This window comes from Catharus ustulatus, chromosome 2 (assembly GCF_009819885.2).
Source record: "Catharus ustulatus isolate bCatUst1 chromosome 2, bCatUst1.pri.v2, whole genome shotgun sequence".
Classification (NCBI taxonomy): Eukaryota; Metazoa; Chordata; class Aves; order Passeriformes; family Turdidae; genus Catharus; species Catharus ustulatus.
Window position 1 is genome coordinate 22,906,378 of NC_046222.1, and position 15,747 is coordinate 22,922,124.

Here is a 15,747-nt window from a genome sequence, read left to right on the forward strand (position 1 = left end):
ATGACCAAAAAAACCTCCCAAGCAAGTAAACTTTAGTAATCTGTTTCTCTTATGGCTAATTCCAGTAAGTCACAGATAGTACAGGAAGAGTTAAATCTCTCCTAATTTTCCAGGTATTTTATTAATGGGAATGTAGTGTTCAGGTGAATCTTTCAATCCTGCAAATGATCTTATGTCTCCTTTCTCCAAATTGCATAGTCCATATCCAAACTACCCTTGAATCAGACAAACATTTTCACCTGCATTATTCAAACAGCAGAACCTGCCTAAATCTTTCAGTATGAATCATTATCAAGTAGAATGACAGCATATCTTCTGAAAATATTGACAGCCTGTTAACCACTACCTTCTACCTTCTCAGTATTTGGCAATGAAGAACCTTGAGATCCTCAGTCAGGAATCTGAAAATTACCCTCATTCCACACAGAGATCGATTCAATCAATCACTATTTTCTTACTGCATAAAGAGACAAGTGGTTTGCCAAAGGTCATGGAGCAAATCATTGGCTGAGCCTGGAATAGCTAAAGATACCCAGTCTCTGGACACTGGCTTTTTCTCTTGGTTTCCTTAAGGCTAGAACTGTATTGCCTGAATACATCCTCTCACTAATACTCTTAATTTGCCAATTTCAACCGGATTTGCTAGAGGGTTATCACCCTGAATAGAAAGGCTGATTACTATAAACTTCATAATTTTTTTTAAATGAGGAAATAAGCAGAGGTAGAGAGAGACACTATTAATTTCCCCTCACACACAACAGTACAAGAACCAACAGTACAAGTTCATACCTTAAGCACCACAGAACTGGATTTATAAACACCTCAGAACCCAGGAAATACTTCAGTGAGAGGTCACACCTTCTTAGTTAAGAAGTCAATCAACCATAACACTAATCCATAGAAAATCTAAATTCCAATGCTAACTAAATAACTTTTTCTAGAAAACTACTGGAAATGTATACTTCTCCTCTACTCCAACCTTCAGCAGTCCTGATAAAAATTAACCCTATGAGAAGTAGTCTTCTCCTTACATTCTTGAGGTGGAACAAAGATTATTTATCACTATGAAACATCATTGCGCATTAAAAAAATATTATTAGAGGAATCTCCTAATATTTTGGCTACCTAGTAACTTTACCTACTAATCTCTTAAGATATCCAGAATATCCTTCTGATTCCAAAGTAAGGGGAAAGGTTAACTTCTACATTATTTCTCTTCCTGCAACTTCAAACCAATCTGCGTCTGGCTTCAGAAATCATGTAACTGTGTCAGTAGTGCAAGGCACATTCAGATGTGACCATCTCAAGGGAAAGGTTAAATAAGTGACTTCAAGACTCCACAAACAATCTGAAGTTGCTAAACAGCCATTCATTAGTGTATACTTCAATTGCTTGAAGTGGGAGAAGGATTCACCATAATCTGAAAGCATTAATGAATTGGTTAGCAATGGGCTGGATATGGGCTCAATCAGCAAATAATTTTTCCCATGGAAAAGGCAGCATAGACAAGAGAGTCTCTTATAAAAATATCACAGATGGTCACAAAAACCCAGGCTACAGCTCCTGCATCAATGAGTAATTGCTGCTGAGCAGTGCAGGAGGAATGATGCAGCCATGGTAAGAGAATGGACAGGGTAGAACACAACATGGTATGCAAGAGAGGAGGTGCCCCAGGATTGAAATGCAGCCCTGGTAGCTACCAGGTTTTGAGTGGGGGTCTAAAAGAGTAGACTGGGAGTGAATCTGTAGTGTCCTTTCCACATTTTATGAGATTTTTTTGCTTATTTCTGTTAAAAAAACAGGCTATGTGAAATAACAGTTTGACTTCTGTGTTGCCTCTTTTAGGCATCATCAAGCATTTCAGGGTGTTGTTATAAAAGACAACTCTAAAAATAATTGTTCTTCTCTGACAAGCAGTATGATTGCTCCATTAGCCAATACCACCACTTTTCCAGAAGCTGTCAGTAAAATGGCAACTGATACCTACATAGGAAATCACTGCAATACCTCAGGTCACAGAGTGTGACAGCGATGTGTGAATGCTGACTACTGTATGCACCAAACTTCACTTTCCACTTCCAAATTTCTTTTCCTTCCTAATCATGTGACTCAAAGGATTGCAACATAGCAACCCCCAACCTGACTACACATTTATACCTTAACCAAAACCACACCATGTAATTCAAGATGCCTAAAGAACTGGAAATGAAAAAGAAAGAACCCATCCTTTTCAGGGCTTCTGCGTTCTCCACTTCTCTTCCAGAGTACTGTGTGGTCATCCCTTATGACTGAAGTATCTGCAGACAGTTTTCCTCTCTGCCTATTTCATAACTAAGACCAAAATTCTGGCACATAATCCCATAGCTCCTGTTTACACCCAATAATGCAGAGCTTAAGCACTTCATCACAGAAGAAACTGCTGGCCTTCCATGCAACCTTCATGCATGGAAGTGGTGCAAAGGTTTTGAAAAGTGTAAGCACAGACAGAGCAATGTATTCCAACCATGCTGGAGAACACCCTTCTTTATCTGAAGAGTTTCTTTTCTTCTTTCCTGAGTCAGAACACAAGCACCACCTGTGGATTAGCACTCAACATCATCTTTTTCTGGGAAGCAATGTTTCTGAAAAGCATCTTGCTGTGCTACAAATCTTAACAGGCTCATCACACAGGTAGTCATGACACACCCTCTTACCATGATTTTTGTTTCCCATAATTAAGCTCCATAATAATAATTTGGGTAGCACTGGTAAAATAGTGAAGAAAAAAAATAATATACTACCTCCTGCACTAGCAGGATAACATTAATTTAATCCTCAGGCCAAATGAAATTTAAAAAAAGTATCTGAATATCCCTATATAGTACACAACTTCGGTATTTTATCTGAGTGCGAAGCTGATGGCTCAGGTCCCTCTGTTTTCATTTTCTCCTGTGCTCTACTTTACATCCCAACTGTGAATGCATTCAGCAGCACACATGAGTGATTTCCAAATCATCAGCTCATATTTAGTCCCTATTTTCAACTGCACACTAGAGACCTGCACCTATTCCACAAATAGAAAGAAACCTAATGCTTTCCCTAGGCTCCTGCTAGGATTTCATTATTAATTATATTTGAAGGTTATACAGTTAAAATACTAACTTTTTTTATTTGAACATTTATATTAAGCTGCTGAGATTTCCAGAAGCTTAGCAGCATTATTTCTGTATAAGAAAATAAGCCTCTTAAATTCTGCACGCAGACCTCTCGTCTAAAATGAAGATTTTAGAAAGGCACTGAAAGGTAAGAGTGAGTTAATAATGCTTTTTAGACTGAGACCTCCAAGACTGATCCCAAAAAACTCTATCACTTATGCACCTCCTTGACCTCAAGCCCTTTCACCTGCTCTGCCAACAGTGTCTGAATACAGATAAAGTTTAGCAAAAAGTTACTTCCAGAAGATGCCTTTCAGATTTATTACTAGTTACAATTAAGTACATGGGTTTTCTATTTCCAATGCAATAAGAAGTGTAAATATTTCGTAGCAAATCCCAGAAGACTGTATTTAACTGTTTTCTTCAGAGATAATCAAGGTTAGGCACAAGAGTCATTCTTCAGGAATGGTGCATATTATGGATCATATCATGGAAATTTTTTTGCAACGTGGATTTTGGCGAGCAGACCAGATGACCTCAGCAAGAGGAGGTCAATGCCAACCAACTCCTATTTCACAATACAAACTGAAACTCCCAAATTTTCAATAACTGGCTAAATTTTGATTTTAGATATAAGCTAGACTAAATCCAGAATACTGACACTTGTACAAAAATCAATGGATTTTTTCTTATTTATGATAGTGTAAGAGAAAATAATTTGTTTCACTAAGCCAATTTAATTCCTAGTCTTCCTATTGAGTGAATGGATATAAGCCAAGAATAAGATACTTAATGGATCAAATGCTGAAAAAAAATCTAAACAAAATTGTATCTGCAAAGAATGGACACAGTTTTTTCAGATACATATTTTATATTTATTAGTGACAACAAGACAAGCACCATCTTCCTTTATGTCAGAGACTGAATTCTAACCCACTGATTGATTTATTTGGTTTTTACTCTTTGCCTCTTGGTACAACTCAAATGGACCTTTGCTCTTGGAACTTTTTGCCCATGCTTTTGATTGTGATGTACAAAAAGCTTCATCTTCCTAGGTCAACTTCAGATTTCACAGTCAGACCTATTTAGTTACAGATCTATCAACCTCATGAGGAGTTCCCACCATTTGCTTCCTGTCTTTAAAGGATTCTTGCTGGTCTGCAGCACTGAAGGTGCTCCCTGATCACCATGACTAGCTACAAAACTCACAGTATCCTGATGGCACTGCTTTCAAGATAACACCATAAAAGCACCCAATTACTTTGAAAAATAAAAGCTCCTTCAAAAAAAGAGTTGGCTCTCATATCTTGATAAATGAGACTATATAAATACACCAAACCATGCTCTCTTCACAAGGTCACAGCATGCCTCGTACTAGGTGACTGAGTCAAAGGAAAGGTTACATCATTGTAAGTACTCAGCAGTTACAACTGTATTATAGTCTGGAAATTCATCTCTTGGAAAATATTACTGGAAGCATTAAATAAAATACATTTCATGTATCTAGGGCTTGTTATAATCACCCAAACTCTATATGAATACTAACTGACAGCTAGTTAAAATTAAATATTCAATGTATAAACCTTAAAGCACAGCAAAACAACACTACATTTAAATCCCATTAAAGGAAATGTATACAAAGCCTTTGTTATCTTTTTCTCCATGTAAAAATAATGAGGAAGAGAACAGATAAGTAAAATAAAAATTTAAATAAAATTCTTTCCAAATTTAAGACGTGCAAGAAAACCAAGGGACATCAGGGGGCTCCTTCTAAGCAAGGCAGAATCCAACAACACAATTTTTAATCAAAGGCACAAAATGGTGGGACTTGTACATGCTCTCTCTTGTCTTTTGAAAGGCGCCATACGTACACACCCTTCGTGTCTTTTAGCACTGTCAAGAAGCTGCCTGAGGACAGCCTAAGTTTCGGCATAACTTGCAGAGACTCCATTTTGTGTGCCAAGTTCCAGCCTGGAGTGAATTTTTAACAGTAGAGTTATAAACCCGTGAAAATGGGGGCTTACAGCTGAACTGCCAACAAACCCTTCACTGCGTGGTGCACATGGCGCCAATAATAGACAAATGCCCCATTTTATGGCATGCAAAAAGGCTGGAATTCAGCTGTTATCAGGCATAATAATAAACTTCTGCTAGGGACTCAGGCTCTCAGCCTCAGATTTACATTCCCTCTGTCACTAGGAGTTTTTAAGTTAAACAATTTTACATGAAAATGCAGTACACAACATTTATATTACTTATGGCATTTGTTCCAACTGCTCTTGTGCTAAAACACTGTGCAACTTTCCCCCTGCTCTCCACCTTCTCCTCCCTATCCTGAGACACCAGAACTGGGTATCGACCAGCTCACTCCTTCTACTCTTGGGCCTCATAAAAAAAATAAAATATCCCTCCAGACTGTCTTCTTGCTGCACTCATCAAAGCCACTCCAAGAAGGAGGGAAAGAAGAAAAAAAAAATAAACCAGCACCAAAAAAGCTGTAGGTTCAAAGTTTCTTCCTTCTAAAGAGCTGAGGTCAGATATGGAAAAACTAGGGAAAAAAAAAAAAAGGAGGTGCACTTCTCACACAACAGACATAAGAAGAAAAAATCCCCATCTGGTCTAGAGGATGTAAAAGATCTTAAAGAATTGTCACCCAAATTGCCTCCAGTCACCAGAACAGAGATCAGCTATTCAGACAAGTTCTTAAGCACAACTCTGCACTCCTTTGAGTGTTTTTCTCTTTCCTTTTCTCCAGAAAACTATCCCTCACTCCCTCAAAGGAACAGAATTACATCAGTGACCACCAAGTTTAAATTTATCTGCCCAACGTCTATATTTTACTTTTTAATCCATCTCTCAGGAACAGCTTTTAACGCATTTGGATTTTTTTTTTCTGTCATAAAATATTCTATTTATTTCCCAGCAGCTGGTGTCAAAAAAGTTGTTGTTTTCTTTAAATATTACTCTTAAATAAATAAAATCTGTTTTCATATCATGTAAAATTAGTTTTGCCTGCTGTGAGTTTGTGGCATTATGAAGTGATCATTTTTCCTATGAATTATTCAAAATTAGAATAAAAAAGGAGAATAAAAATATGATGGACAATAGCACACTATTCAATTTATCTAAATTCTGCAGTCATACTAATAGTTCACTATGTGCAGCACAGATGAAACACTTTTTCTTTGTCAAATGTAGCCACTAACCTTAATTTAGTATTTCAGAGAGAGAGGTACTGAAAGAGATTAATTTTGTTCCTCTGTCCCTCTGTGACGTATCTAGCTGGGCAAATAACAGACATGTATCTTTTTGCTAGCAAGATACCAGTATTTTGGACAACAAGTTTTTGCTTGCTTATCATCTGTTCCATGGCTCTAGCAGTCCTTAATGGCCTTTAAGTCTTTTTTTTTTTAACCTATTCTTTGTTTAAACCTCTAGTTTGACAGTGTCTCTCTGTCTTTTACAAAAAACTATTAGAATTGTTAACATTTCCTCTGGAGTCTTCATATTACCCTGTCTTTCAGAACTGCTGTAACTGCACAGCTGTAATTATTCTCACTTTGAATTCTGACTGTCATATTTGGAAGGGGATGAAGGGTGGGATTTTAATAAATCATTCAGGCTCCCCAAGGCATATAGTATCTCACCAAATCTACGGAGAACTTTTAAGGGAAGGGCTTATGAACTGAGTGTATAGATAAACTAAGACATAAAATGCCTTTTTCATTAAGGAGAATGAGAAAATGATAATAAATTTGTGGGTATGAAGACTCAGTTTAAAAATGAGTAAAAAATGCGATTTCAATTGGTTTGTCACTAAGATCTTCCTTGTAAAGACTTGAAAGCAGAATGCTTTTATGAAGCTTCAGAATATGGCTACTGAGTAAAATAAGTCTGCTATAAAAGAGTAGGTTTGAGACTCATGAATTTTATCTATCATTAGAATGCAGAAATCAGTTACATTCCATTTCAACTTCTACAATCCATACATTATGGCAATTAAAATATTTATATCACAATAATGCCCAGAGTCAGATGAGAAACAACAGTCCATTGTACCACAGAGAAAAAGGGATTCCCTACCAAATATTCTTAACACAATGTTGTCCAGAAACACCAGCCATCCTTTGCCATCTTTTGAGCAGAAAGAAGTTTCAATGTTCAGAAAGAAAGTGAGGATTTTTTGAGGGAGAAGGAGACTGGGTGGGGTTTGTTTTTCAATAATCAGAGCGAATCTCCCTCAGGATACAATGCAAATGGATTTAAATGAAAATCCTGGACCTGGAGATTGGACTCCTGGACTGTTTTCTCTGACCAGTATCATAAAAAGTGGAGTGTTTCATGCAGCAGTGAATGTTGATCACAAATCAAGCACAAACACGCCTGTCATCAATTAAAAGCAAGATTACGATGAAGTGTCCCAAATTCCATTATCCCATAGCTACAAGCCATTACTCTTTTTTCCAATTTAATTTTTTAAAGTAGGTCATTCTGGTACACTCAAGTTCTTTTTTTCTTTTTTTTTTCTGCCATCCATGCCAGCCCAGTTTTGACCAAGTCTCCATACCCTCGAGAAAAAATAAAATCCACACATTTATTTTATACAAAATTCAAATATTGTTATTCACAACTCTCACCCACTTCTTGCAAATTTGTATACACTAGACAGTCAAATGCAGTCATCCAGGAATCTTGCTTGCATTGCCCTTCAACATTTTTCATTTGGAGGCTAATGTAAATGGTAAGTATTTCAGGCTTACTATACATAATAGGGTGTTTAAAGCACAAAGTATCTCAAGACCTAATAGGAAACAAAATCCTGTCTCAGGCTAGCTGAAAGGAAGACCCACCTGTTTCCAGCAGTCATCAGCCTCCTGCCTCCACACCAACACAGCTGCTTCACAGCCATGTAAGCAGAACCTACAACTCTGTGGTGTTTGGAGAATTTCCCCACTAGATACTCTTTGTGAACTTCAGGAAATGGAAGAATAGCCCAGCTCAGGAAAACCAAGATCTACGCTGAGCTTCAGGACAAACAAGAAAAGACTGTGGGAGCAGTGTCTCAATGCCCACAATTCACATACATATGCTGGATGCAAGATCAAAGATGATTTCAGATCCGATTCTAATCCCATAAGAAGTCCCATAAACATTTTGATGGATTAAAATTTCAGTTAGGGACCTTCCCCAGTGTTGACTCTGCCTATGGGGACTGCTGGGATTTACCAGAGCATTCCATCCACAACCACACAGAAAAGTTACAGACTGCTTCTCCAAATACAAAAGTGCCGAAGTACATCGCAGTATCCTTAGCACTGACTTTTACATTGGTTTTTGCTTTCTTCAGTAATACACACTCATTAGGAACACTGCAAGTGTGCAAAATGTACAAATCTACTGACATCAGTAAAATTGCACTGACGTCTGCTGACTGAAATTATTGATAAAGAACTGAAAGGTAAGAAAGTGATTAATGCTAGTTTACACAGTTTTATGGAAAATAGGTCTTGTCAAACAAACTGGATTTCATTCTTTGGTAAGAATATATCTTTTGTAAACCTAAGAGTTTATACACTTATAGTTTTATATGCATTTGACTTAGGACTACTGCAGAATATTTTAGTTCCATAAATGAAATCTTGTGTTGAACTGCTAACTAATGGAAGGCCCTCAGAAAGGCTCTAATGGGTCTTCAAACACAGGTAGGTTGAAGAAGATACAAGTAAAAATTAGTAGTAACAACAACACTATTCAGCATTTTGATCAATGACTCATAAGTTTTAAAATCACTGCTGATAAAAATTTCCAGGTGATGCAAAGACTGATAAAATATCAGGAGATATCAACAGATGAGGAGAACCGAGTTTTTTTAAAATTTCTGTTCTTTCAAATAAAACTTTTTAGCAGGGCAAGCCTTCAAGAAAAAGGAACACATGATGTATTACATCATTACAGAATGGGACATGGGTGCAGGTGGAATGTCTTGCACCCTGAAAAACAGAGATTCGGAAAAGGGTTACAACGAATACACAACTGAACATGAACAAGTAGTGCAATGTGGCAAAGATGGCCAAAGCAATCCCTGGAGGCATAAACAAGAGGTAGCGGGTAGGCCTGGAGAGGCATTTTTACTTTTCTCAATTGCATTGTTTTCTAAAGTGATCTTCAGCTGGGTGAGGAAAGGCGTAACAAGCACCAAAGTCTGGAATGTGAAGCCAAGAATGAAAGAAAGGTCAAATCGAAGCAGAAACAAATCTCACATTTTTCAACAGCAAGGGAATTGACCAGTGAAACAAAACTATCAATGGAAGGGAGGAGCTTTAACCTCCTGATGGGTTCAAGATGGAGAGAAGCTGTTTGTGCAAAACTGGGTTCAAAACATGAATGACCTTTCTGACCTCAAACCATACAAAAAGAAATTTCTGACATTATATTTCATGTGACCATCAGAGTGAAAAAGAAAATTCTTCCTTCTTAGTGACCATAACAAGCAGACCTCCCACAAAAGATGAGTCCAGCACTGTGGAAAGGTTTCATTGCTTCTGAAGATTTCTGAGAAGAATTCTGAATTTTGGAGACAGCCTGGAAAGACACTGCTCATATCCTCTAAAAAATATGTGTTGCTTTGTTTGTTAGTTGAGCGACTGTATTTTACCAGAATACAGCTCAGTGGAGGGCCATCACTGAAAGCTCACATTCAAGCAACTCCCAAAGCTGGAATGTTTGGAGCCCTCTCTAGGTCTGCTACTGCATTCTTCACCCTGTGCTGGAAGCCAAGTCAGGTCAGCTACCCCCACAGTACATTAAAGAAAAGTCACAGAATCACAGAACCGAATTGGAAGGGATCTTAAAGATCATGCAACCCCCTGCCATGGGCAAGGACACCTTCCACTAGAGCAGGTTGCTCCAAGTCCCAGCCAGCCAGGCCATGAACACTTCAAGGGATGGGGCATCCCCAGCTTCTCTGGACAGCCTGTTGCAATACCTCACCACCCTCACAGAAGAGTTTTTTCCTTACATCTAATCTAAAACTGCCGTCTTTCAGTTTAAAGCCATTATGCCATGCCCCCATTTGTTCCCATAGGGTTTTTTTTTTCAGTTATTACCCCTGGAATTCAAAGATTCTGAAATTTGCTTTAAGCTTCAGGTTCAAGCACACATGGGATGACTCCAAAACCCTTATTTTTGTCCTCTACTATATTTCCCACCACCCACACTACTGAAAGTTCACATATGGTCTAAGAATATTGCTACAGCTGAAAACAAAAACAAACAAACAAACAAAAAAAGCATCATTGAGATTTTTGGGTTTTTATGGCAGAAAATAGCTAATTTTCAAGTCCCACCTGAAAGCTAGAGCTGAAGAAATAAGCATTCCCCTAAATATCCTCCTGGGCACAGCATTAGAGCTGGCTTCAAGGGAACAGCACCACCTACTGAATTGCATCCAAGGGTCCTTCCAGTTATTCCTGGTGATTCTCTTGACCATGAACTCACCATCAACTCTAAATAAATCACACCCCAAGATGGCACAGCTGCAGGCACTCAAAGTGGTAAGAGATGTTTTCCATTCCTAACTCTAGCTTTGAATTTTCCTTCTACCTGCTGCAAATGGTTCAGCTTATAAATGCAATCATTTTCTTGATGTCACTAAAACTATGTTTTAGTTACAGTTACAAGCAAATGTCACTCATCTACACACTCTACCTACTGCCTGAAAACAATATGATTTAAGGAGTATGTCAGCAGTAAGAAAAGACTCTTCCCACTGGATTAAAAATGTGCATTTTAAGAAAGGAAACAGTTTTAGAAAGAAGGAGAGGGAGTCTTCTGTTTCTGTAGTTTATTTTTCTGCTTAATGAAACAAGGTTTCCAGCTTCTACAGTAGCAGCTGCAAAGGCACTTCATTAATCTCCTGAGTGCACTGCCTCTCCCTGCATACCTGTAGCTGCCCTGCTCGAGACTCCTAAAAATTATCTGTTGGCATCGTTTCAACATTCTTATGAAATAAAAAAAGAAGTTTATATAAAAGTATTAAAGTATGTCAATTCTACAACTTTCAGAAAGAACATGCTAACCAAGAAGTTCATTGTCTGTACTTCTCCCATATTTTGAAGATATCCAGCAGCACTGAACTTGCTCCCATTGAGAATAAATCAAAAGACCGTCTGTAGAGATCTACTCAAGTAAATGACAAACCAGGGAAGAAGTCATTACTGCAATCTCAACACACACTGCGTCAAATGCCAGATGCTTGTTCAGGCCAAAGCCTTCAGGGATGATTAAAAAAACACATAAGAATTTTCAGAAGTGCTCAAGTATGCTAGGAAAACAAATGGCATGGGAAGCAAAGACAGCTCATGTCTCCTAACATCTAGATGATCTGAAAACCCCACGTGATGAGATTTGGTCCAAGGATTTAGACAAACTCAAGTTTTCCCACCTTGTTCTGCAGGATTTAACTTGACTCACCTATTGAAAATGGATGGATATCTTCACCTCTATTTTTAGAGGAAACAGCATCAGTGAGCCCCAGACCTCACCATCTGGGGCTTCTTGGTTTAAAAACTAAATATTAATTATGCGAGGTCTTTATAGGGTTCTCAGATCTATAATGGCAAAACTACATAGAGGAAATAAAAAGCTGGCGACAGGGTAGTACTCACAGGTCTGATTACTAATTACATTTGCTTCCTTATACTTGCACCTGCCGTAATTATGATAAAGGGTGGAGTTTCAAGTAGAGTTGATAGGGAATTTTATGACAGAATTCCCTCCAGAACATTGGAAGACACCACATGTTTTACAGTGCAATATTTGTTAAAAACACAAAACTCTTTTATGTCATCCATGTCATGGCTAACCTACAGCTCAGTGATTTCCCTCACAGGTGACCAAAATGGTCTATATTGTGCAAAGTTTAGCTGACTCCAAATATAGACCTCTGTAGCAGCATGCAATGGAAAAAATCTTTGCTTACAATACATTTCATATATGGATTTTAAAAAATAAAATCATTATCCCACCAACTGAAAATTCTGACTTGTGTTCCACTCAAGGTTTGGAGAATGCAAGGGAAATTAATATGTATGCTTGTATCTATTAATGCAGTTACATTTTAACTCTACAGTACAATCTCTTCTTCTTCACAATATCACAATATTTTTCCTAACTGATCTCCAGGCTTGAGCTCCATAAACCAGGACATACTGTTTTCCACATGGATACAGTGTACACCGTAATAAGAAAATAAAACGAAAACTACAGAAGTGTCCAAAATGGAGATAAGAGTGAAGGCTTATTTGCTGTCGTATTTTTTCCCATTGGTGGAGTAACTTCCAAAATGAAGTCCCTTCTCTCACTAAAAAGTTGTTCCTAATTTCAGCATCCATTCTAACAATAAAATACTGGAAAAGTGCTTGATAATACTTATTAATGCAATAAAACAATAAATACCATTCTGGTATCAGGAGAACAAGCTACTTGAGCCCATTACTCTATTTTTTAATTTGCAGGAAACTCATCCCTCCCACCACCCATCTCACTCCTCAAGAAAAAAGAAAAAAAATAAAGGTAAAGAAAATAAGACCTTAGAGAATGGGCAGTTGTGCACAGGACTAAAACACCCCATGTATCAGGCAAAAGTCTGTAATACTATCTCGAATGACAGCCCAGCCATTGTTAGTGCTGCCAAAGCACTGCATGTTCACTGTACCACCCCAGGCCCCTGGAGAATAATAAACTAAGCAGATTAGACAGAAACTAATGTCTCTGCACTGCTTCCACCTCTGCTGGCCACAGCACTGCTCCGCACTGCAGAGCGCAGGCGGGCAGGTAAACCCATGGAACGGGTACTCCGTGTGGGTGGGGGTGGGGGGCCGGGAGCTGCTGCCAACAACCAGGGCCTGTTTATTATTAAACAGTTGGTATTGCTACAGGCCTGGCACTGCAATAGAGCAATCTCTGTTTCAGCAAGACTAAGCCTGATTACAAGAGCGCAGGAGCCAAATCATGTTTACCATCATCGGCGAGAAACTCAGTGCCCCCAACAGGCACTTACAGCAGCATCTGTCCATCCATCCGTCCTCTGGCTGCCTCCCTGGGGCAGAGTAAAGAAGAGATGGTGGTCCTCATGTGGGACAGGGTAGTAAAGTTTTTGACAGGATAGTCCTCAAAACTGTAGGGTACTCCCTGTACTGGCACTAGCCAGTCCTTGTCCTCCTCTCCATTTTTATGAGGCCTCAACTCACTACCTCAAGCATCTAATGTGACCCATGGCCAAAAATAAAATCTTCCATCTCTGTGCAGGGCAGGAGTCAACAATGCTCTTGTGCATATAGTCTACTTCACCTCCCAGCAAGGACAGTGTGCCACAGAGAAAGCACTGGACAGGTTCCCAGGAAGGTTGTGGATTGCCCAATTCTGTCAGGGTTCAAAGTCAGGTTGGATAAGGCCTTGAGCAACCTAGTCTAATGGGAGATGTTCCTGTCCATCTAGGCCTGGGCTGTCAGGGCTGGGCCAAGACAATCATTAAGGTCCATTCCAACCCCTTACCAGTCTATGATTCTATGACTTCACCAGTGTAACTTCAATGATTTAATGAAAGGCCACACTGACAAGTAACTCAGTATTAAAAGTTTTCTTCACTTGTGCTGGAAGTTATCCCCATACACAAGAAAAATCTGGAACACCTCCCTACACACACATGAATTTCAACTGATCCAATTAAATTTATTTACTGGAATGCACAAAGATTCAGTCACACTCTGTAACATAAATTGTGAAGTATGGAATCTATTAAGTAAATGTAATTATCAAGTGCCATGAATAAATAATACTGAGTAAACCCTCAAAAATCTACTGCAATCACAACAAAGGAATATCAGACTATGCTGGTGATATGAAATCTTCAGTTTTAGCTTGTTTGTTTAAATGCTATCTCATTTTGGTAGCCACAAGAAGCTAACTGCATTTGATGGCTGTTTCTCAGTCTGCACAAAACAAGTTCAGTGATCATTTACTTCCTGATGAACAGGAGTTTTGCCAGTTTTGGTGAGGTTCAGTGCAAGGGCGGGCAGCTGAGAGATGTCACTTGAACGGCCACCACTGGTTTGCTATGTGACATTAAGACCTGGTGGAAAGTGACTTTTCTCACATTCCTCCCTTCATGAAAGGGGGAAAATGAAAAGCAATGCATGTAAAAATTAACAACTGACTCTTTAATACTGATGAGGAGCTTAGCAGTACTGACATGGTACATGTGCTTAGAAACACAAAGTTTGATTTTATTCTGCATCACTACAACAGACCCTGCCTGGTCTCGTCAGCAGGACAGCAAATGCAAAAGCCTGCGAAAACTAAGACTGAATTTTAAGTTGAGGTCACTCCCAAGTTAGGACAGTCAGGAGTATGGTAAAGCAGGATCCTTCAATGAACTCCTAATGGTCTCACCATGAGGAGGGCCCTGAGCATCACAAGGGATCCCATACCCAGAGAAAACTGGAGCCTACCATAGCTTCTGGGCAGTGCAGGAAAGTGTTACTCGGACAGGTGGTTAGAAGCACAAGCCACCACCTGCTCCTGGATCTCTTGTCACTGTTTCCCCCAGCTGACTCTGGCCCTGGCTGCTTTCAGCCAGCCAACGCAGCTGCCCATGCTGCTGCAGGGAGATGGCTGCAGGCTGCTCACAGGAGAGGCGGGAGCAGCAGCTGTGCACCCCTTCCCTACCACCTCCTGCACAGCCCTCTGTCCCCAGAGAGGGGGATCAGGCTGGGGCTTGTAAAGATGTTTAGATGCCTTCTTTTTAGATGCTCTAGTTTTGTCAAAAACCCTTGGTTGCAGCACACATGATCTGCACAAGCCACAGTCTAAGATGCAAATTGCAAACCAGTAGAGTCTGAAGTAGACCCCCAGGGCTGCCAAGAGTGATGTCTGTGCATGACCCTGAGGTGCAGGGAAGGGTGGGCAGAGCACACTCAGCCATGGTACCTACCCCATGGATGTGTACAGCAGACTTCAGTACCCAGAGCTGCCAATTGCGCACTAACACATAATTTGTACTAAATAACTTTTCAAGAATTCAAACAAAAATAATGTAATAATAGCAATTAGATCCTTTACTAAGCATAACTGTATCAGACATGCAGTCCAGTCATTTCACAGAAGGTAAAAAGCACTTGACAAAGGAATCTGCACCTTCACAGGCACTAGAGGTGTGCAGGTATATGTAATAATTGCATTCCTTGTGTATTAATGTTTGCATATAAGAAATGCATGCTGAGCTAGCATAACACCTCCTTCCTCAAATAATAACTAAGTTCCATACTGTGCCTGAAGTGCTCTTTATATAGTACACAGAAATGGGTTATGTAAAGATTAGAGCTGTGAGAGTTGTTCAAAACATAGCTAAAAATCTAGCAACGAAATCCAATTCTAACTTGAGTTTCCCCAATACAAAACTCAGGCAAGTTTTACTGAAAGATCTGTGAATTTTTTTATAGTTTTGACACTGAAATCATACCAATCTTATACCAATAAAGAGAAGGAAAAATAAGAAAAGGATAAAATGGCATGAAAAGCAGCTGGAAGAGAAAAAAAAAAAACAAGCAATGCA